This window comes from Leptonychotes weddellii, chromosome 1 (assembly GCF_054177405.1).
Source record: "Leptonychotes weddellii isolate Sample4059 chromosome 1, ASM5417740v2, whole genome shotgun sequence".
Taxonomy (NCBI): Eukaryota; Metazoa; Chordata; class Mammalia; order Carnivora; family Phocidae; genus Leptonychotes; species Leptonychotes weddellii.
In genome coordinates, this window is record NC_138369.1 from 169,792,591 (window position 1) to 169,817,227 (window position 24,637).

Sequence of the window (24,637 nt, forward strand, 5' to 3'; positions counted from 1 at the left end):
ATTTGAAGTGCAAGCTTAGGGTGAACAAAAATACATACACAAAAGTTATGCCACACCATGCTAAAGTAAAATTAGTCAACAAATAATGGGTGTTAAATGGCTGGAATTTCCTCCATTTAGTTTCCAAAATAATTACTCAAATCTCAAATGACCAGTTTAAAATGAGAGAGCTAAATACTCCATCTAGATGTGTCATGAACTGCAAACCCATCATGCTGAAAATTAGATTCACTACACATTCATTTAAAAATTATTTTGAGAAGTATTATGTTTGAGGCAATATGACTTTTCCCCTTCCCATTTTCTATTGTCTTATTGAGAAAACATAAATCACAGGATAGTAGACAGGCTAAATATTTCTGGTTGATATATACACCAAAGTTAGCTACTTTATCACATACTTCTATATATTCTTTATAATTATGGACATTATTCAGCAAATAATTGCACAAAATAGCCTGTTAACATGGCCTGTTGCCTTCAGTCCTTCCTATGCCATCCTGTTTCAAAAGCTTCCCATATCAGTAAGGTACAATTCCACAGGTCTCTGCAGAATCTCTACACTCGCTCTCCATTAGTGCTAGGATTTTTATTGACAATAGAACCAAAAGGACATAACTGTCACTCCTGGAAAGAGGAGACTTTGTCCACCCTGGAAGTGAACAGAACTCTTCTCATGAACTTCATTATGAGAGGCTCTTGGATGACAACTGGTACAACATTTGCAGCCATAATTGGAGCTGGAATGCTAGTACAATCAGTATTATATGACCAGAGCCCAAGACCCAAAGCAACTTGCTTAGTTCCTATATTCTAGTGTGAATGGTGCCATACTGGCTCCTCTCACGATATTGGTGATGGGGTGGGGGGAGGCTCTTCTCATCAGAGCTGCATAGTACACAGCGGGCACTGGAAGAGGTCCCTCCACTATGGCCACGTGTGCACTCAGTGGGAAATTTCTGAACATGGGACCATCTCTGGGAGTGGGTCTGGGTCTCATCTTTGTATCCTCACTAGGATCTATGTTTCTTCCACCTACCACTGTGGCTGGTGCCACTCTGTACTCTGGAAATTTATGGTGGATTAGGTCTTTTCAGTGTGTTCCTTCTAAATAACATGCAGAAAGTAATCAAGCATGCAGAAATAGTACCAATATATAGAGTTCAAAAATATGATCCCATCACTTCAGTCCTGGGAATCTACATGGATACATTAAATATATTTATGTGAGTTTCCAGTATTCTAGCAACTGGAAGCAATAGGAAAAAGTGAAGTGACTCAGCTTTTGACTTTTCCAAATAAGCACACACATTTCCAATTTTTACGTTTGAGTAATTCTAAAATGCTATAATGAAGATGAAAACTAAGGTTAGTGCTGTGAGAATTATTTTATCTATTTTAAAATTTACTTGGTTAAGCAAAAATTAGCAAACTTGTGTTTACCTGTATATTTTTGAATGCAAAATATTAACAAGTAATGTCATAAGTGAAGTAGAGGTTTGGTAAGGGGACCAGAGAAAGTAAAGGTTACCTGCAGTCTTTCTTTGAATACTTAGCACTTAGCACAATACTGTCATTGGTGGTGAGCCAGTATGAAGGGTCTGGCTATTTGGAAACAAACAGGTCATTCTGTTTTTATAATCATCTGCTGAACTTATCAAAAGCATTGAGCATAAAACAAAGACAACAGTGATTCATTCTCCCACCATTCTTTCTCTGTGCTATCTTTGCAACACAGGTCACTGATGTGATCATGTTTGGCTTCTCATTGTTTGACACTGTTAGGACTGTACAGAATGTTAATCATACAGAGAATTCCTGATATATAACACACACATAGATAGTGTGTGTGTGTGTACTGGTGTGTAAGTTTTACTTCTGAATCTTCTAGAACAAAATATTCTTAAAACTCTTGTCAGGACAAAATACTCAAAGCATGAAAATAATTGCATTTTTAAGTATTCAAATACTATGTTCATAATTGCTGATTTTTTTGCATATTTATTGAAATGTCTAATAGAATACATGTTGTCTTACCTCTTCAAGCTTTGAAGGTTTCATCAGGAAAGCCTGTTTGTAGCTTACACTTGAGATTATGAAAGCAGTTTTTCTCCTAAGACTTGGTTTCTTGCATTCCGTCTCAGACTAAGCACTAAGAAAAGAAGGCAAAGCTAATCTTTCTTCATGAATTATATCAATCAAAAATGTAACAGGCAAATACTTCATTAGAATTTCCCCTAGCAGAATTCTCCTTCTCTCCTGCATACACTATTAGATTGTGTTTATATTTTCTGATAAAGATACCATATCCAACAAAAGAACTGAGAGTGGAGTATCGTTTAACTTTATTTATTGCATCATAATCTGTCATGATCAATTTGTGTTTACAGAAGCCACAGAGGCAAATTAAATAGGGATATGATGTTACCAACTCCTCTCTCCACAGTCCTTTAAATCTTTCATGGTGGCACTAAGCTGGGCAGCTCCTCTGGGGTTGCACTGTTGCTTCTGAATTTCTGTTTTTGCTGGGAATAAGGAAGCAGATCAAGGGGCATCCCATGAGGCTTCCTACAATAATGGCCTCTTATTTCACAGCTCAGGAAATGAATTTGCGAGTTCTGCTTGTCGCAAAATATACACTCAGTGGCTAGGGAAGTATGCTCAGAGTAGATATATGGACCATGGGATTCATTAGGAAACTGACTTGGGCCAGTGTTCCATTTACATCCTGGACTCCATAAGCCCCTGCTTCATCCAGAAGACCATAATGGCATTCTGGGTCATCTGGTAACTGTGTAATCTCAGATCTTTATCCAAACTATGCTCATAGTCTAAGTGTTTCTTGTCCCCAGAATAGTTACCTTGGTAAATAAACAGCTACCTAAGAAAAATCTGAATTTCTCATTTAAATTTTTGTGTTGATATTGCAAAGATCTTTCTCAGTAGAATCTGACTTCTTTTCAAGCAATGGGTACTAAGTGTGTAAACTTATATCTGAAAACTGAGTGAGGCACTATAATTTTTCAAATTCAGAGTCTAACTTCAGACTGTTGCTCATCAGATATTGTATTTCTGTTTTTGTCATTGTTGTTGTTAATATAAGCCAGATAGTACTATATTTGGTTGATCATCTATCCTGTACTGTGGGACACCATAATCTATTAGCTATGCCTGGAAATCATTGAGGAACAAAACACCCTGATTGTTTTCCTCTAGCATGCAGAATGCCAGCACAGAAAATTTGGGAAAATCTGGGTATTCAATATTCTCAATTCTGCTGCCTATTTTCAGTAATTATATCTAATTTGTCTCTGCAATTATGTGCTTCAAGCTGGTGTCTAGCCTCATTGATTCCTATTATTCTCACTTATTCTAGGGAACCCAGTCTCATGGCTTCTTCTTATACTCCTTACACCAACCTACAGATGATTGTATATTCCTCACTGTACATTTCTTATTGTCTAAGTAAAAGGAATGTCCTCTGGGACCTCCTGGGAAACAGCTCTCTGGTTCTCTGGTTCTCAGGTCTTATATAGTAAAACCATTCAGACATTCTCACTTTCCTGAGCTTTCTGGCCCTTTCCTTACTACTATGTCAAAGCAGTCCCAATATCTCCATTTTATTACTGTGGATCATTGTTTGTTTTTTTTTTTAAAGATTTTATTTATTTATTTGACAGAGAGAGACACAGCGAGAGAAGGAACACAAGCAAGGGGAGTGGGAGAGGGAGAAGCAGGCTTCCTGCTGAGCAGGGAGCCGGATGCGGGACTCGATCCCAGGACCCTGAGATCATGACCTGAGCCGAAGGCAGATGCTTAATGACTGAGCCACCCAGGTGCCCCACTGTGGATCATTGTTATATCCAAACTATGAGGAGCCATCCCAGAGGTATATCTAAACAGGTTAGACTTACCAAAACATTAAAACGTGGTCCCCATGTCAGTAGGTTTTTCCCTACCCAGGCTTATAATTTATCCCTTGAATTCTAACATCCTCAAGATCCTACATACTTTCCTCTGGTTCCTGACAGCATATGTTAGCCAAATCTTGTGATTCCTTTTGTTTATGAAATATTCCCTCCCATAGCAAGAATTTCATTTTCTTTTTTTTTTAAGATTTTATTTGTTTGTTTATTTATTTATTTCAGAGAGAGAGAGCATGAGTGGGGAGGGAGGAACAGAGGGAGAGAGAGGGGGAGAGAAAGAATCTCAAGCAGACTCTGTGCTGAGCACAGAGCCCAATACAGGGCCCAGTCTCATAACCCTGAGATCATGACCTGAGCCAAAATCAAGAGTTGGACTGAGCCACCAATGCCCCAAGAATTTCATTTTCTAGCTCAGGCTGTGTTGAGTTCTTATCATAATGTGGGGTGGAAGAAAGGGGGGATGGCAAGAGCAGAAGTTGTGGACTACAAAGCATCGTGTTTTAAGTTGTTGGTCTTGGTTGAGGTTTTCACAGGTTCTCCAAACAAGAATAGTCTTTTTTCATGGTTCATCTCCCCCTCCAATTTCCCCCCCTTCATTCTTCCCCTCCTGCTATCTTCTTCTTCTTTTTTTTTTTAACATATAATGTATTATTTGTTTCAGAGGTACAGGTCTGTGATTCAACAGTCTTACACAATTCATAAACAGGGTTCTAGAGGGGAGGGGGGTGGGAGGATGGGTTAGCCTGGTGATGGGTATTAAAGAGGGCACATTCTGCATGGAGCACTGGGTGTTATACGCAAACAATGAATCATGGAACACTGCATCAAAAACTAATGATGTGATGTATGGTGATTAACATAACATAATAATAATAAAAAAAGAATAGTGTTTTTTCCTAGTATGCAGATTCGTTGCTAGCACAGAGAATTTAGGGAAATCTGGCCACATTGGCAGTCCTAATGTCTCCATCCTAAGTCTCAGGCTTATAGTTCTTTTTATGAAGATCTTGTCTCTGACATAGGGAACTGTTAAGGCTATACATTCTTTATTGGTCTGCTACACTTATAATTAGATGTTGGGCCTCCTTTCCAGAATAATATTTTTTAAAAATATAGGTGAAAATGTCCTCAGAAGCTGCCAATATAGCCCCTCTGGTTCTGACAGTATACTTTGAATTGATCATTACCTAAAAATGAACTAGCCATTTTCTTTTTTCAGTGTATCCAAAGTAGTTTACAATAGCCAGACAACTCCACAATCCTTAAAATTTTCATTATCCCTTTCCATTCAAATGCAACAGTTTTGGCATAACCCAATACCTTCTCTTCCTTCGTACCTTCATTTACCTTCTTCACAGGTGTAATGGTTAGCTTTATGTGTCAACTTGGCTGGGTCATGATGCCCAGATACGTGGTCAAACAAGAAATGAGAAAAACCACATTAAAATGGGTAAAAGGAATACTTTATCCATATCACCTATTCTTCAAGCCACCATGGCATAATGCCTAAAAGGATTCCACAGGCCCACAATTTCTCCTATAAGGGAAAAAGGGACCAAGATGAACATCCAACTTCTTTAGTCTTTAACACTGTCTTAGTGGGCCCACTCCTGTCTCCACTCATGAAGAACAATGGAGGAATTATGGCTAAACCACCTGGGGACAGCTAAGAACAAATAAAAGGAACAGGACTTCTAGATGCCAACAAGTGCATATCCTGGCATTAGCCCCTTGACCTCCACCAGTGGCTTTACAAGCCCCGTGTAACTGCTGTCCCACCAAGTCTTTACCAGCTTTTCCCAACTATGGAGCCTCCCCTGGCTCTGCAGATGCCATAAAATCATGAGCTCCACCAGTCACCCTGCCCAATGACACAGGCTGTCAGAAGTCTCTGTCCCACTGGGCAGTCCTGCCAGCATCCCTGCAACTAAGAAGCCCGCTCAACTAGCCCTGCCCAATCACAAAGCCTCACAAAGCCCTGTTAGGGACCTCAGGACCACATAGCCCTGCTTACTGGCTCTGCCAACCATGCAGTTCCAAAAGATCATGGCCCAACTACAAAAGCTTTGCCTGACCCAGGAGCCCTGCCTATCAGCTCTACCAAGGAGCCTCATCAGTAGCCTTGCCCTGCTTTGGAACCCCACCAGTATGACTGTGGAGCCTGGCTACTGGTCCTGCCCAACTAACAAAAGCCCATCAATATCCTTACTACACTGTGAATCCCTGCCAGTGGCCTTGCGTAACTGCAAAGCCTCTCTAGCCAGCCCCTCCTGACTGGGGCCCCAACAGCAGACATGCCCAACCGTGGAACACTGATGGTTGGTCCCATCTGACCATGGACACTGGCAACAGATCCTGCACAACCTTGGAATCTGGCAGCAGGCCCCATCTGACCATGGACACTGGCAACAGATCCTGCACAACCTTGGAATCTGGCAGCAGGCCCCATTTATCTGCCTGTGCCCCCAGTAAGAGATTCCAGGTGACTACAGACACCACAACTGGCTCATCTAGAATCCTACGCCAGGTGACTGGTGAATGCCTTTCTCTGCTAAAGCCAGCCTGTAAAGACCAGAAAAAGTGACCATATCTTCAAATGTACAGATACCAATACAAGGATCATGAAGAATCAGGGAAACATGACACCACCAAATGTAACTAATAAAGCTTCAGTAATTAACCTTAAATATATGGAGATGCATAAACTACTTGACATCAAAAAGAAGCTCCATGAACTACAAGAGAATACAGATAGACAGCTAAATGAAATCGGGAAAACAATACCTGAACAAAATGAGAAGTTCAACAAATAAATAGAAGCATAAAAACAAACAAAGAGCTATTCTAGAACTGAAGAAATCAGTGATTGAACTGAGAAATTCATTACAGAGCTTCAACATTGAATTCAATCACATAGGAGAAAGAATTAGTGAACTCAAAAATAAGTCATTTGAAATTATCCAGTTAGAGGAGCAAGAAGAAAGAAGGATGAAAAAGAATGACAATAGCCTACAAAATTTATAGGATATCATCAAAAGAAACATTATATACATTATGGGAGTCCTAGAAGAATGCAGAGGTAGAAGAGGACAGAAAGACTTTTCAAGGAAATAATGGCTAAAAACTCCCCAAATCTGTAGAGGGAAATGGACAACTAGATTCACAAAGCCCAAAAGTTTTCAAATAGGTTGAATATGAAGAGGTCTTTGCCAAAACACATTATAATCAAATTATCAAAAATCAAAGATAAAGAGAAAATTCTGAAAACAGCAAGAGAAAAGTGACTCATTATATTCAAGAGAATCCCCATGAGACTATTAGCAGATTTCTTAGGAGAAATTTTGCAGACAAGGAAAGAGTAGGATGATATGTTTAAAGAACTGGAGGAAAAAAAATACCAACCAAGAATACTATACATGGCAAAACTGTCCTTCAGAAATGAAGGAGAGATAAAGATCTTCCCAGATAAACAAAAACTGAGGGAATTTTCCACCACTAGACCTACATTCCAAGAAGCAGCATTGCCAGCCCCCATAATCATATGAGCCAATTCCCCAAAATAAATCTCTATATGCATATATACATCCTATTTGTTGTTTCTCTGGAATTCCTAACACAGATGAGACTACTTTTATGGTACTACAGGACAGAAGATATCTCCATCCTCTTAAGACCAGGAACAGGATTATTATTACATTTTTAACAGCAAATGATCCCACTCCAAAATCCGATCCAGAGTGTGTGCTTTTAAAGGCCACTCCCAGAACCAATTGTCTTAGCAGGGGTTATCCACAAATCACAGTCTGGGACAGAGTTGTGTGTGCAAATAATTTATTTGTGAAGTAAGTCCAGGAGGTAGGAGTTAAGTACAGGGGTTGTGAAAGAGGAGAGTAGGTGAAGTTGAACAATGGCTTTGGCTACCCCTTCAAGCAACTTATTGTTGTTTCTTGCCAGACCATCTGACAAGTCTTATGAAATGAGTCATTTAGGCACTGACTCTCAATCACTGTTGGCTGAAGAGTGGTCCTATGGGCTTGGAGTACCCACACATCTGTGTTCCACACATGTCAGTGCTGGAAGGGTTCTCTGTAGCGTCAGTAAGCTTTGGCACAGGAAGGCAGAATTAAGCACATAGCTGAAATAAAATGCTCCCGTGTTGCATCTGCATGAGGTTGGTGGAAACCTGCACATAACGGATTGCCAGGGCAGTGGCTGGAGTCAAATGCGGAGCTGAGATGTTTTAAAGTACTATACAAAAGACATCTGTAACCTTCCAGAGACCTAAAAGAGAATCAACTAAAAATGTTTTAAAATGGGAACATGGACTAAGAGGTAGGATAGGAATAAGGAGGAAGGATTTCTTCTGAGACCCCAAAGAATCCTTTACATACCTCTCTGAGAAAAATACATTTATTCCACTTTATTGTAATTATTGTCTTGTCTGTATCTCTCACTAGATTATGAATGTTGATCTCCTTTGGGATAGAGATGTATGATCTTAATGTGTGTAGCACAAAGCAAAATGTTAACATTGAAAGCTGGATACTTTATTATTTTGATGGGTGAGCAGTATTCTTTTGTATGTGTGTGTATATATATATCACATCTTTATACATTCATCAGTCACTGGACACTTGGGCTGTTTCCACAACTTGGCTATTGTAGATAATTCTGCTATAAACATAAGGGTGCATGCATTCCTTTGAATTAGTATTTTTGTATTCTTTGGGTAAATACCTAGTAGTGCAATTGCTGGATTGTACAGTAGTTCTATTTTTTTAAATTCTTTTTATTATGTTAATCACCATACATTGCATCATTAGTTTTTGATGTAGTGTTCCATGATTCATTGTTTGTGTATAACACGCAGTGCTCCATTCAATACATGCCCTCTTTAATACCCATCACCAGGCTAACCCATCCCCCCACCCCCTTCCCCTTTAAAACCCTCAGTTTGTTTCTCAGAGTCCATAGTCTCTCATGGTTCGTCTCCCCCTCCGATTTCTCCCCCTTCATGTTTTCCTTCCTACTATCTTTTTTTTTTTTAACATATAATGTATTATTTGTTTCAGAGGTACAGGTCTGTGATTTATCAGTCTTACACAATTCACAGCGCTCACCATGGCACATACCCTCCCCAATGTCTATCACCCAGCCATCCCATTCCTCCCACACCCCACCACTCCAGCAACCCTCAGTCTGTTTCCCGAGATTAAGAATTCCTCATATCAGTGAGATCATATGATACATGTCTTTCTCTGATTGACTTATTTCGCTCAGCATAATACCCTCCAGTTCCCTCCACATCGTTGCAAATGGCAAGATTTCATTCCTTTTGATGGCTGCATAATATTCCATTGTATATATATACCACATCTTCTTTATCCATTCATCTGTTGATGGACATCTTGGCTCTTTCCATAGTTTGGTTATTGTGGACATTGCTGCTATAAACATGGGGGTGCACGTACCCCTTCGGATCACTACATTTGTATCTTTGGGGTAAATACCCAGTAGTGCAATTGCTGGGTTGTACGGTAGCTCTATTTTCAACTTTTTGAGGAACCTCCATACTGTTTTCCAGAGTGGCTGCACCAACTTGCATTCCCACCAACAGTGCAAGAGGGTTCCCCTTTCTCTACATCCTTGTCAACACCTGTTGCTTCTTGTGTTGTTGATTTTAGCCATTTGGACAGGTGTGAGGTGATATGTCATTGTAGTTTTGGTTTGTATTTCCCTGATGTTCAGTGGAACTAGAGAGTATTATGCTAAGTGAAATAAGTCAGTCAGAGAAAGACAAATACCATATAATTTCACTCACATATGGAATTTAAGAAACAAACAAGCAAAGAAGGGGAAAAAAGAGAAAGAGGGGCAAACCAAGAAACAGACTCTTAACTATAGATAACAAACTGATGGGTACCAGAGGGGAGGTGGGTGGGGAGAGAGCTAAATAGGTGATGGGGATTAGGAGGGCACTTGTGATGAGCACCAGGTGTTACATGGAAGTGTAGAATCACTATATTGTATGCCTGAAACTAATATTACACTGTATGTTAACTAACTGGAATTTAAAGAAAACTTAAAAATAAATTTAAAAAATTTTAAGTCAGATACTTTATAAATGTCAGTTTCTAATTGTAATGCCTAGTTTATAATCATCATGATACTAAGCTATGTTACTTTTCAGGATAATTAGAGTTTAAATTCTTTTCTTTCTTATGTTTGTGTAGATGGGTGCTTAATTCTGAAACTACATAATTACAGTTTCCTTAATACTTATGTAAACTTACTTTAATTAATATTTTTACTCCACTTATTTAATATTCATGTTCATAGAAGTCTTCTCTGTAACTGCTATTACATTGACTCATTTTTTTCAATTTTTTTAATATTGACTCATAATTCCCTTCTCTGACAATCCTCACCATGTTTAGTAGCAACATAGTAGAACTTTGATCTTATCCCCATAATATCTAAAAGGCTTTTACTTTAGAATCTTATTTTATAAATATTTTCAATACTCAAAGAATAGCACTGAAATCTCAACAAAGATTCCACTATCCCAGTGGGAATAAATCTCTACAAGCTAGAGCTATCTGAATCAAAGTAATTTTCTATATATGTCCCCTCATAAGTAAATACATTATTTTTACCCTGCTCTACCAATATTAGAGAAAATACTTGAGCTCTGCTGCCTTAACATTACTCTAGGCATGAAACAAGAGAAAATGTAATCATAATATCAGCAGCTCTGTTTAAATCTCCTTCAAAGAAGTTTGGATCAGGTCTCACACTGTGTCTGAAAGTAGATATTTATAAATTGCTTTGAATTATATGACACCTTTCTTCTCCCAAGGAGCTTATTCTGATAGTATTTATTCTGTGGCATTTCAAATAATTGATTTGTTTCGGTGTGCATGTCCAGAGGCCCCAAGGACATGGCCATGTTTTTCACAGACCTAATAAGTAAAATTAACTTGGGGCAAAAACCAATGAAGGTACGCTAATGCAATCTAGTGGGAGGAACAAAGACTCAGTATGTTGTATGTCATTCATCTTAGGGACTATTTTTCTGTGTGCTGCAAAAATATTGACAATATATAAGTTATTGAATTTTCTATTTCTATTCCTGGCCCATGCTGACTCAGTAACTGACCATGGGCAAAAAGTCACTAAACTTTTTGCAGTTGCAATATATTTATTTAGTAGAAATTATGTTATTGGCCAGTTGTGTTTTAACAGCATTACCTGCCAGCCATTACAGTGATGGATGAGATCATATTGTATATAACTTTAAATTCCTTAGATGGTGAGAAATAACAAATCATAGCTCATATCTCTTAGAAGACAAAAGAGACCTCCTGCTGCTATTCCACCTTCCTGTTACTTGACCCATGAAAATTCCTTGGATTCTCTAATAAACCTTTGCCTCAAGAGAACTTTATAATATTGCCCAAGTTGAGGCACCAATGATCAAAGATCTTATCTAATCTAATAGAAATTGGAACAGAAAATGGTGCTAAAACTTCCAGTTTTTAGTAAATACACGTCATAAGACATTAACACTGTTCCTTAAATTTATAATATAACTATTTTCTATTCTCTTCCCTGATATAACTCTAATGTATAGTTATACTGGTTAAATTAGACTTGTATCTAATTTAACCTAAAAAAAAAAAGAGCAAGCACTTTTCAGAAATCACCATTTATGCTGTTTCAGTCTAAATCTAGAGTCCATTTTTACTCTCAATAAAGTACTTGTTTTCTTTCATTTTAAACAGATGTCAAAAGTTCATACATTTCCTAGAAGTACATTTCTTAGCATTACTGTATGTCCAAGCTACCAATGTCAGAATTAGAGAACAAGAGTAAAGGAGTATAATGTGCATGTGCTCACTTATTTTGTATAAGTTAATGGTGACTCAATCCCACTTGAAATGAAATGCAGCTAATATACTAATATAAAATGCTATCCACTATTCTCGGTAAAATCTTAACATGAACAAAAAAAACAACAGAATTTAATAAAATCTTTTTTTTTTAACATAGTCCATTTTCTTTTTTTCCCCTATTAACAGTTTCATGGGATTTTGCCCAAGAGCTAGGTTTTGATCTCACATTTCTAACAAATTCTGCCAGTGGAGGCAATAGATTTAATGTTGCCTGCCAGTTCAATTCAATCCTTCCTTCTACTCATATACATATGCCAGAGTAAGTTCTGTCTATCTCACAGCTTCATGGGCCTGAACCAGCTTCCACAACTAAGGAAATACCTCCTACACTAAGGCTCCTTTCAAATACATAGATTTGAAAGGAACTGTATATTGGATTCACTTCTGAAAAGTTCACCATGTCCAGTTACAAAGATAAAGATTATACAAGATTCTTCAAATTGTTCAATGTTAACTGTTTTATTTTCTTTAACAACCTTAATATTAGTATTCTACCTTAATATATATGTTAATGATTATGGATTTTAAGGGGAAACAGTTATTCTACTTGTGTTTTTCTCCAATAATATTCAACTGCACAGGTGAAGATACTAAGTATGTGGTGAGTTGAATTTAAGCTGTGCTACGTCTCCTAAAATAGGTAAAATAGAAAGAAAGACAGAAAAAAAAGACTTCAAACGAGTTGAAGGTATACACAATAGTATTAAAAATGACTGGTCCTCGACACTTTCTGAATCTGAACCCACCTGAAACAGATGTCTCATTATGTCTAGGGTAGGAATACCATTTAAGAACTGATCTGGCTTTGTTTGTTTGTTTGTTTAATTAACATATAATGTATTATTTGTTTCAGGGGTACAGGTCTGTGATTCATCAGTCTTATATAATACCCAGTGCTCATTACAACACATATCCTCCCCCATGTCCATGACCCAGTTACCTCATCCCTCCATCCCTCTCCCCTGTTTTTACTTCTGCCTCCATCTTTACTCCACTGTTACAGAACAATGACCTCTGAGACAAGGGGGAAAAAAAAAGGTAAGCCCTAAAATTGTCCCATTCTGCTGTTTAGGGAAGTTTCCAGAACACAGCACAGGGAAAGAGGACAGCTACACAAGAGAGGACACCAGAGGTCTGCAGAGGGCTCCCTTTGAGCCTGCATCATGAGCATGAGCATGCAGAGTGGAAAGCTTCCTAACACATGGGGCATTGGGTAGAGTCCTTAGAAGGATATTGCTTTAAGCCACACCTAGAAAGGATCAACTTGTTCTGAAGCAACTTATGCTTCAGAATAAAGTCCAGAAATATTAAAAGGATTGCAAATACTGTAGCACACCACATACAAAACTCACAATGTGATATCCAATTAAAAAAAAAAATACCAGGTATACAAAGAAGCACAGGAAGAATCAATCAGTACAAACAGATGCAGAAATGACACACATTAAAGAGTAGATGTTAGAACAGCCACTATAAATATGCTTTATATATTCAGGAAAGGATAAGAGTGGGCATAATAAGGGGAGACATGGAAAATTAAAAAAAAAATTAAAAGCTAATAAAATATCTAAAGATGAAAAATACAACAAAATACATACTTTTTTGAACACTTAACAAAATATTTTGGGCCATAGAACAAGTTTCAATGAATATAAAAGTTTTCAAAACATAAAAACTATGATGTCTGATGACAATTAGAAATCAGTAACATAAAAATATATGGAAAACAAAAAAATTTTTAAACAAAAAAACACACTTGTAAATAATCGATGGGTCAAAGAAGAAATCAAAAAGGAAATTAGAATATATATGAACTAAATAAAAATGAAAACACAATATGTCAAAAGTTGTGAAAAGCAAGTTAAACATTCATAGAGGGACAATTAAAGCTTAAATGCTTATGTAAGAAAAACAGAAGTGTCTGAAATCAATATACTAAGCTTCCACAATAAGAAATTAGAGAAAGAAAAGCAAGTAATATTCAAAGTGAGAAGAAAGTAAATAAAGAGCATAAATCAGTAAAAGAATAAAGTTATATATGTATGTGTATATAGAGAGAGACAGAGAGATAGGGAAAGAGAATGAGACACAGAGAAAAAGAGAAACGAAGAAAATCAATGAAAGAAAAACCAGGTTATTTGAGAAGATAAATAAAATTGATAAACTTTTGGCCAGAAAAAGGAAAGAAGATACATATTACCAATATCATAAATAGGAAAAGGAGACTCACTACAGATGCTCTAGACATTAAAAGAATAATAAAGGAATATTATGAAAAATTACAATTATTTCAATAATTTAGATGAAATGAATAAAATTCCTTTAAAGAAAAAAACTACCAAAGCTCATTCAAGAAGAAACAAACAAACAGAATAGCCCTATATCTATTTTATTTTGGGTTTTTTATTTTTTATTTTTTTAGAGAGAGAGCATGTATGCACGCACAAGTGGAGGGGGGGAGGGGTACAGAGGGAGACAGAGAATCCCAAGCAGACTCCAAGCCCAGCACAGAGCCCGAGGTGGGGCTCAATTCACGATCCTGAGATCATGACCCGAGCTGAATCAAAAGTCAGATTCTTAACAGACTGAGCCACCCAGGTGCCTCATATCTATTTTAAAAACTGAATTTGTACTTAACGATTTTCCCAACAAGTAAACTCCAGGCAAAGTAAGACTTCACTGGTGAATTCTACCAAACATTTAAGGAAAAATAACACCAACTGATATTTCAGCTCATTCCGAGGCCAGTGTTGTTCTGATAACAAGATTTCAAAAAACTCAAAACTACATATTAATGGCCCTCATGAACACAGATGAAAAATTATTAATCTCATTTTATAAAATGAGACTCAAATATATATATAAAAGGATCACACATCATGGTTAAGTGGGATTTGTCTCAGAAATGAAAGTTTTATTTAACATTTGAAAATCAAACAATATAACTCACTATAAGACAGAATCAAATAGAAGTATCATATGGTATTATCAACAGAGCAAAAAAAAGCATTTGACAAAATCCAATATCCATTTATGATTGTAAAACTTAGTAAACTAGGAATAGAAGTTGTGATAGATTGAATAATTGTTTCCTAATCACTAGAACCTGTCAGTGTTATTATATATGGCAAGAGGACTTTGCAGGTACGATGAGGTCAATGATCTTGAAATGAGATTATCTTGAATTACCTGCATGAGCCCTAAATGAAATCATGAATGCCAAAATAAGAGGGAAACAATTTGGAGATTCTAGTACAGAGGAAAGAAGGTTTTGTGATGACCTCAGAATCTAAAGATTCTATGTCATGGGTTTTAGAAATGGAGGAAACAGCCATGAGCCAAAGAATGCAAGGAATGGAACTCTAGAAGATGGAAAAGGCAAGAAAATGGGTTCTCCCCTAAAGCCTCTGGACACTGATGATACCTTGGTTTTGATCCAGTGTAACTGATTTCAGACTTCTGGCCTTCATAACTGTTAGAAAATAAATTTGTGTTGCATAGGCCACCAAGTTTGTAATAATATGTTATAGGAAACTTAAGAAACTAATACAGAAAGGAACTTACTCAACTAAATAAAAAGCATCTAAGAAAAGCCAGCAACTGGGGTGCCAGGGTGGCTCAGTTGGTTAAGTGTCTGACTTGGGCTCAGGTCATGATCCCAGGGTCCTGGGATGGAGGCCCGCGTCGGGTTCCCTGCTCAGTGGGGAGCCTGCTTCTCCCTCTCCCTCTGCTCCCCAGCTGGTGCTCTCTCTCTATCTATCTCAAATAAATAAAATCTTAAAAGAAAAAAGAAAATCAACAATTAACATCATACCTAATGATGAAAGACTAAATACTTTTCCCTTAAGACTGGAAACAAAACAAGGTTGTTCACTCTTACCACTTCAATGCAACATTATACTATAGACACTAAATACAGACTTCAGTAAAGGAAGAAAAAAAAGTAAAAACTATGATAGAAAAAGAACTAACACTATTTACAGAAATCAAGTAAGTTTAGATAGAAAATCTTAAAGAAGCTTTTAAAAAGCTACTATAATTAATATGTAAGTGTAGCAAAATCACAACTCAACCTCAATATTTAAAAATTAAAATATATAACAAAAAAATCCCAGGAAGTGAAATGGAAAAAAATACCACTTACAAGAGCATCAAAAATATTAAATTCTTTGAAATAAATTTGACAAAGATGTAGACTATTTGTACACTAAAATCTATAGAATATTTACAGAATTAAAGATGACTTACAAAAGTGGATAGAGTATGCTCAGAAATCAGAAAGATTAAATGTAAAATGCAAACTCTTCCCAGACTGACCTGTTTAAAAAAAAAAAAAATTCTAGCTGGAGGGCAGCACAAAAACAGACTGAAAGCTAGAATTGACACATGGGCTATAGTTCCCAAACTCTTGCTATAGATTCAATGAATCCCAATGAAAATCCCAGCATGCTTTATTATGGAAACTGATATAGAAATACAAAAGTCCTAACATAGCTAAAGTTTGAAAAAGAAGAACAAAGTTGAAAGACTTATACTACCTGATTTGAAGACTTATTTTCAATCTCTGATAATCAAGTTAGTATGTGATTAGTGTAAAGCTAGATATATAGATCTTTGGAACTATAAAGGAAGTCCTCAAAAAGACCTATGCATATATGGTCAATTGAGTTCAACAAAGATGCCAAGGCAATTCCACAGAGATAGGATAATCTTTTAACAAATAGTGCTCGAACAATTTGGATATCCATTTGGAGTAAGAAAAAAAAAAAAAGCAAGAGTCCTTAGCTTGGGAAAAAAATTTAAGAGTAAATCTTGGGTTAGGCAAAGATTCCTAAATAAAACACAAAAACCATGAACTATAAAAAAAATCAATAAAATACTAAATTTCATCAAAATGTAGAATCTATGTTCTTTGTAAGACACTGTTAAGGAAATGGAAGGACAAGACACAGCCAGAGAAAATACATTTGCAAAGCATATATCTGGGAAAGAACTTTCATCTAGAACAAGAATCAGCAAAACAAGGCCCATTGGCTAAGTCTGACCTGCCATTTGCTTTTGTAAATAAAGTTTTATTGAGACACAGCCATATTCATCCATTTAGGTCTTATATGTTGTTTTCATGATACAAGACCAGAGTTGAAATTGTTGCAACAGAAATCACATGGCCCATAAAGCCTAAAATATTTACTCTCTGGATCTTTAAAGAAAATGTTTGGCAATCCCTGATCTAGAATATATATAAAAAAAAAGTTTGTCTTGCTATGCTACACAAAAATTAGAAAACATGTGACCAGGCACTTCACAAATGAAGATATATGAATGGCAAATAAACATGAAAACCTGCTCGACATCACTAGTGATTAGAGAAATGCAAATTAAAACCATGATGAGATACTGTTATATAACCACTAGAATGGCTAAAATTAAAGATCGTTCATACCAACTAAGCAAGTGGGGAGGGAGCAAAAAGAATCCTCAAGCATTGCTGGTGGGCATGTAGGATGATACTATCACCTCTGATAATTTGATTATTTCTTAAAAAGCTAAACATACACATGTTATACAACTCAGTCATTCTTCTCCTAAAGAAACAAAATATGTCCATCCAAAGACATGTCTTTGAATAAACATAACAGTTTAATGTTACAGCCCCAAACTAGAAATGACACAAATGTCTATCAGCAGCCGGATGGATAAACACATTGTGGTACAAGCATTCAATGGAATACTACTCAGCAATAAAAAGTACATGCAACTCAATTATGAGACAAAAACCCAATTTTCAAAAATGGAAAAATGGATGAATTTCATATCTATGCTGAGTGAAGCTAGATAATAAAAAGTACATATTATATTGTATAGTATTTTTATATAAAATTCTGGAAATGGAAAATAATCTAAAATGACAGAAAGCAGATTAGTGGGTACATGGGGTGCAAAGAGGGGGAATCAAGGAAAGATTACAAAGGGGCATGAAGAACTTTTGAGTGATAGAAATGTTTGTTATCATGCCTGTTGTAATGGTCTCATGGTTATATACATTTTGAAACTCATCAAATTTTACACTTAAAAATGCCACTTTGCTGTACATCAATTTCAGCTCAATAAAGCCATACAAAAATGGAAACTTTTCTGGACTAGTATTTCCATAGCCACACTTTCTCCATAGATATTATTTTTGGAGTGTTACTTGTAAGGGAAAAATAATTATAGTGACGTTCGGCCTGGCTACTCAAATTGTTGTCTAAGAAGCAGCAGCTTTGGCATTGACTGAGAGCTTGTCAGAAACACTGAATTCTTTCACTAGCCCAGCAACCACCCTAGAGCTTTTGATCAGAATATGCATTTTGAAAAAGTCTCCATGTGACTTACATGCACTGTAAAGTTGAAGAAACACTGTACAAGAGACAGCAGCTTTGGTTCACTTGAAAAGTAAAAATCAATACAAATATCCCTCATCGCAGATGTTATTTAAAAGATTCCTTTATCATGCTGTGGGTATTACTAGATAATTCTAAAATACCCTTTGATTCTGATCCCACAGTCCCAAGTCATTGCCTATTTTCTACTGGGGCTGCCACCACTTTTCACACATGTATTTTCTTCTAGTACTCCCCTCCTTTGTATTTTCCCCATATGTAAGCATAAATCTTCATTTTTTTTTTTTTTAAGTTGGCTCCATGCCCAGTGTGGAGCCCAGCTCAGGGCTTGAACTCACGACCCTGAGATCAAGACCTGGGCTGAGATCAAGAGTCGGATGCTTAACCAACTGAGTCACCCAGGTGCCTCATAAATATTCATATTTTATAGGGAATGTAAAGTGTTTGTAATGTCTTTAAAATTATATTGGGCTCCCTTGCCTCCATTTCTATTCAGGATTTTTGTGCATTGTGGTAAAGTGGGACAAAGGGTGGTTTCAGAGAGTTAGTCTCCTGACTTGAATTAAAATCTCTGAAATGAACTCCAGAAATTGACAGAAATAAACGAAGAGAAAAAACCTAACCATGTTAACAACTGTCCATTTAATTCTTTAAAAAAAAAAACTTATAGTAAAATAAGTACAACTCAAAGAGATGAGATAGAAATAAAGATTTGAAAAGAAACTCAAAATATAAAGTAAGTGTACTGAGAAAAGAACACACACTAAGGAAAATAGTACCTTACTTTATACAACTTTTTACAGATTTTAGTGTGCTTTCACATTCATTATTTCATTTAATCTTTTCTATAAATCTATGATATAAGAAGTCAAGTGTTATTATCACCATTTTCCAAACAGTTATATTATTTATCCAGCCTCACTCAGCTGGGGATTCAAATCCTGTTGTTTCAACTTCCAGCTTACCAGCCCATATTGCATGTATAAAACGTCCTTGCAAGACACACTAAAGATCTCTTTCAAGTTTCACATATAAGCGGTTCAGTTAAAGTCTAAAACAAACACTCTGGGGCATTTGCTCTCATGATGAGCCAAAATCTGAAAGAGTTTGATATTAAAATCAAAATTGCCTTTGAGTTACAAAAGCACATAAACACATCTTTATCTCCAAAACTCTGGACTGTCTTTTCACCTAAAATGAAATAGCAGGCAGTTTTGTTTTAAAAAAAAAAAAAAAAAAATTCTGGTTAAGAATTTTTTTTTTTTAAATCTGGAGAGGTTTTTTTTTTCCCATCAAGTAGTTAATTCTAGTGAGTTCCAGATGTCATATTTTAAAAGGCACTGTTCTCAGACTTCTTTCTACTAACCAAAGAAACCCCCCTTCTTTAGGTAAATTTACTGTATTTCTACTACCTTTTATTCTGGAGTCAACCATCTACTGTATTCTTTTTTCCTTTTCTTTTCTTAAATGATGGTTCTCCTTGATTTCTTATTAAAGGGCTTGACAGAAATAGATAAAAATGACACCTAGAAAAGAATACTTCTGCTCCTGGGAGTCATCAGATTTCAAACTTAAACTTGGAAAAGTATCTGAAGCAAGCCAAAATGAGCACAGAGCAAGCACAAAGACAAATGTTCCTTTTTCTCCTTTTTTAGTTTGAGGGGAAGAGATTATTTTGTTTTGTTTTGTTTTACATTTGGTCAGCTAGCACACTGCAGTTAATTTGAGATTTTTTTTTCCCCTTTCCCATTTCAGTTACTTTAGATGTGTCCTACATTAGCTTTTCTTTAAGTCTTGAAGGGAGTTGGCCTCCATTCCCCAACTGGAACAATAGTTTCTCTCGGCTGACAGTGCCAGCTACATATATTATTTGTCCTGTTCCCAGCAGGAACATTCCAGTGACTGCTTAGAAAAATTAGTCACATGGATTTTTAGATTGGAGATAGGGTGGCTAGCTTCAGTTGTCATCTTTGTGAGAAAATTGAACTGTTTCTCTCTTTCACGTCTCCCATTTACCTATTTTAGACTTTTATAGATGCTACACCTTTTCTTCATGACAGTCAAAAATGAGCCCATCTTTGGAATCCTCCAAGAACTGGGGGCACATTTAGCCTGTTAATGCTTCTTTCTTGGCCCAATTCCACTTGGGCTAATTACATTCTGTTCAAAGAAAAAAAAAAACTCTTTGCATTTTCATTTGGAGATGAAAAAGATTGTTTTTCAACCTCCTCTTCTAAGCTCTAAAACTCTACCCTCAAAAGCCCAGCATGGATCCATCCAAAGTTGCCTAAGGACAATTCCCAGAGTGTGGGAGAATCCAAAAAAACACAGCCATTCCCAGAGGATAAAGTGGCCATCCTTGCACCCAGTCTTCAAAGAAAAATACATGATTATCTGGCTGCAGAAGGTTGCCCTTTGCTTTAAAAGACATACTTCTTTATCAAGGGATAGTGATGACATACTTGAGGATCCACACCAACTACTATCCAAGAGAGACAGGAATTCCCTGGAAACACATTGTCTGTTTTTTTTGAAAGGAAAAGCACAGCAAAGTAATCCAAAAAGCCAAAGTCCTACAGTTTCTAACCACTTCTTTGATGCTACATGTTGCACGGTCCAAATATGTCTAGCATGCTATAGACATTCATTGAAATATAATATACCTCTTACCATGATGTCTCTTTTTTGCTACAATCTTTATAACAAGGGCTCTTCACTTTTATTTCAATTGAATGAAACAATGTCACATTTGTCCTTGTTATTTTAGCTTTATTTCAGAAATTTCTAAAACACTTGTCTCTGCAAGATTTCCTTGATGTTAAAGCACAGGAAATTGCTCTAGGCTCTGCTGACTCGACATTTACACATTTTTCTTCTGATGAAATATTTGTTTGCTTTAAAACCAAATGATGTAATGCAACTAAAACAATATAGAATTATACTAATTATGGTCTAAGTTGACAGATTTAGATGGAATCATACTTTATGTCTGTTCTTATAGTATATATAGTCATTATCTATCAAGTATTCACATGTAGTTTGGGAATTTTCACACCAACAGTCAAAACTCCACACCAACAACTTAAAAAAAAAAAAAAGGAAACTTCAAAAGACTTACAGGTTTAGTTTATACAGTACCACCAAGAAGGGATCATGAACAAATTCATTTTGCTAGTCTTTGTGACTAGAAAGTTCCCACGATTAGGCACTGGGGAAGGGGAAGAGGGTACATCTTTTTTTTTTTTTTTAATTTCATTAAGTTTTTTTTTTTTACTTTAATTCCAGCAGAGTTAACATACAGTGGTATATTAGTTTCAGGTGTACATATAGTGATTCAACAATTCTATATATTACCCAGGGCTCATCATGGCAGAGGTACATCTTAATTTTAAGATTCATGGGTGGGCTAAAAATAGGTTCATGGGAGGTTTACTGTTGGTGTCACTATTTTTACATTTTCTATTACAAGTTTTGTATAAATGTAAAACCATGTTTGTTTTTGTCTCATAAGTAGCCTTAATAGATAGAAATGAATCACAATAGATTTTCTTTCCCAGATTATCAATGATGACAAGGCATTAGGGAATATAGTTTTAGGTGACAAGAAAGAGGGGAGACACTGAGAAACCTCCCAATTTTCAGTTAACAATAAGCTTTCCTATAAAAAAAAATCACAAGTTGCAAAAAAAAAAAAATCTTAGTAAGCTCAATGAGAGGGTAGAAAAGTGGTAGTTGAGCTTCACTTTTGAAAAATGAAAGATACTCTATTTGTGATTATCATAAATCACAGATCATACAGACTGCTCCTAGAAGATAATCTAATAAGGAAGGGTATTTTTTTTAAGTTGCTTTGCTTGTGTAACAACATAAGTCCTTGACTTTGGCAGCTCTGGAATCTAGACTTTAGGAAAGCCAAGTTAGGTGTGTTCATAGAAAGGCATTCACAATGAACAAATGATGAACTTACTTCTATTTAAGGATAGAAAATTTAGGTAACTTTATCTGAAAATGTAAATTTATTTTTAAAAGGGAGCTGAAATTAAAAAAATACTTAAAGAATGCAGAAAGTCTTAAAATACTGGACTTAAATGTCACTTGATATTTGAAGGGAGCAGGATTAATAAAAGATAGTTAACAAAAGGAAGAAATATTTTTCAAAGTGTGTAGTAAATCTCTGATATTCATGACTCTAAGAAGTGGAAAATATCTTGTGCTCTGGATGAATGTGGATTATTACCTTAAAGGTAACTGCAAGCAACAGAGGTAGGTAAAATAGGTTTATAAAATTTAGTTGCAGTACTGAGCCTTTTATATCTATATTAAAAGGTCAGTTATCATGCTCAGCTTAAATATCTTAGTTTTATTATGAAAAAAAAGATTTGACCTAGGATAGCTTAAATTTTTGTAGGATTCTAGTGCTTAACCTGTAGTACAAAAATCTGATAATGGAAGCACTGAAGAACAGGTGAAGGAATATAGAGAAATGCAGCATGCTTAAGAACAGAAATTCCACGGGGCCTGGGTGGCTCAGTTGGTTAAGCGACAGCCTTCGGCTCAGGTCATGATCCTGGAGTCCCGGAATCGAGTCCCACATCGGGCTCCCTGCTCAGCGGGGAGTCTGCTTCTCTCTCTGACCCTCCTCCCTCTCATGCTCTCTGTCTCTCATTCTCTCTCTCGCAAATAAATAAAATCTTTAAAAAAATTAAAAAAAATAATAATAATAAAAGAACAGAAATTCCAGAATGCTGTAGACTCCACTGAATCTTTACTGCTCTCTCTTCATCACTAGTCCTTACAGCACTTTTTGAACATGGAAGAATCCCAGATCCTTCACAGATATACTTTCTTTCACTATCCAAATTATAAAATGTCAAAGACTCTTTCAGTAGTCCTGTCCTACATTTTTAAGTTTCTAAGAACACATAAAGTGATAGCCAGAGTTTTCTTCCTAATATAAAATGCCAACCTCCCTCTGAGGGACCAGAGTCTATATAAATTGGTTCATAACATTTTCTGTTACTTTCTCTCAGAATCTCACTAAAGATAACAAAATGAGTGTCTAGTAAGACTAAAGCTATATAGGCTCTTTAGTGATTTTCTTAGTTACTTTGACAAAAGATAAATTTTTTCTTCTTCTCATACTGGAAAATTTGACACAAAGAACTAATTTCTACTTCAACATGTAATAACAGTGGAAGAAGCTGCAGGTTATTTGTTGATCTTCTCAGCTAGTTAGGACTCTTTAAAATGATGTAATTTTGATGGCAGCAACAACCCAAGGGGACAAAAGAAAATGTTACAATGCCAGTGACCTCTGCTGCTAGGGGAACATGAAAATTTAGTTTTTAAAATGCCAAAATGCTTTAAAATGTTATAGTGACCCTGTTCTTAATTTTGCTTACTTGCTCAATTTTAACTATATCATTTAGCTGATTCTACACAATAGCAAATGGAAATTTAAACAGTGCCATTTGAAACACACTAAACTATCTTTCATGAGTGACGTAATTATTCCAAATTCTAACTGTACAGCAAACGATATACTTGCATGAATGTTGGCTTGAATGTTTTGGCTTCAATTTCAACTTTTGTAATAGCTGCAGCAAAATTTTCCTATCTAAATGTTTTTAAAGGCAGAATGTCTTCATAAATGAGCAAAGTATCTAGATAATTCCCTGGAAGCAAAACACAGACAAGTGTCCAAATGCAAGCTTTCTCATTTATATGAAGTGGAGTTTGAATATAACACAGCTGTTTAGTTTTGAAAGATGTGGGTATAATTACTCTTGTTAGGGCTCTATCACTCTACCTGCTTGGCATATAGCATTGTGGGCCAGTTGGGGGAGAATCTACGAAGGAAAGTTGATAAAGCAACCCCTGAGGTTCACATGGGTTGATGTGGTTCAGCTGTTCCTGGCTTATAAAACCCAAGAGCGACTGTATTGAGATGAGGATAGAAAATCATGGAGAACTTATACACTACATGCATAAGGACTGTGGATTGGCAAACCACAAAATCAACATTTTTGGTAAAGTGGCATCTTGGAAGACTGTATAGACAAGAGAGTAAAAGGCATAGTCAAGTGACAAGTTTAAACAGAAAAAAAATATTGAGAAGAAAAAAAAAATGAATAAAAAACTGCATGTAAGGGAAGGTACTAGCAGTGAACTTCCCAAAAAGTAGAGGTAGAAAAACCTAACTCAGAGCAGTCAGAAGCACATGGAAAAGTGGTAAGAAAGCTAAATTAAATTATGATATAAATCAGTTAATGGAATCAGTCACTAATAATTTTCTTTACATGGAATGGGTGACAGCCTCTGTTCTCCTTCCCACTTTGAAATAACTCCTTGAAGGAAAAAGGAGAAAAGGGAA

At 36.2% G+C, this 24,637-nt stretch overlaps 1 pseudogene; it reads left to right on the forward strand.

The window, feature by feature from the left end:
* The first annotated feature begins 280 nt into the window (after positions 1-280).
* Positions 281-1,272, forward strand: LOC102740695 (growth hormone-inducible transmembrane protein pseudogene; annotated as a pseudogene).
* Positions 1,273-24,637: the final 23,365 nt, after the last annotated feature.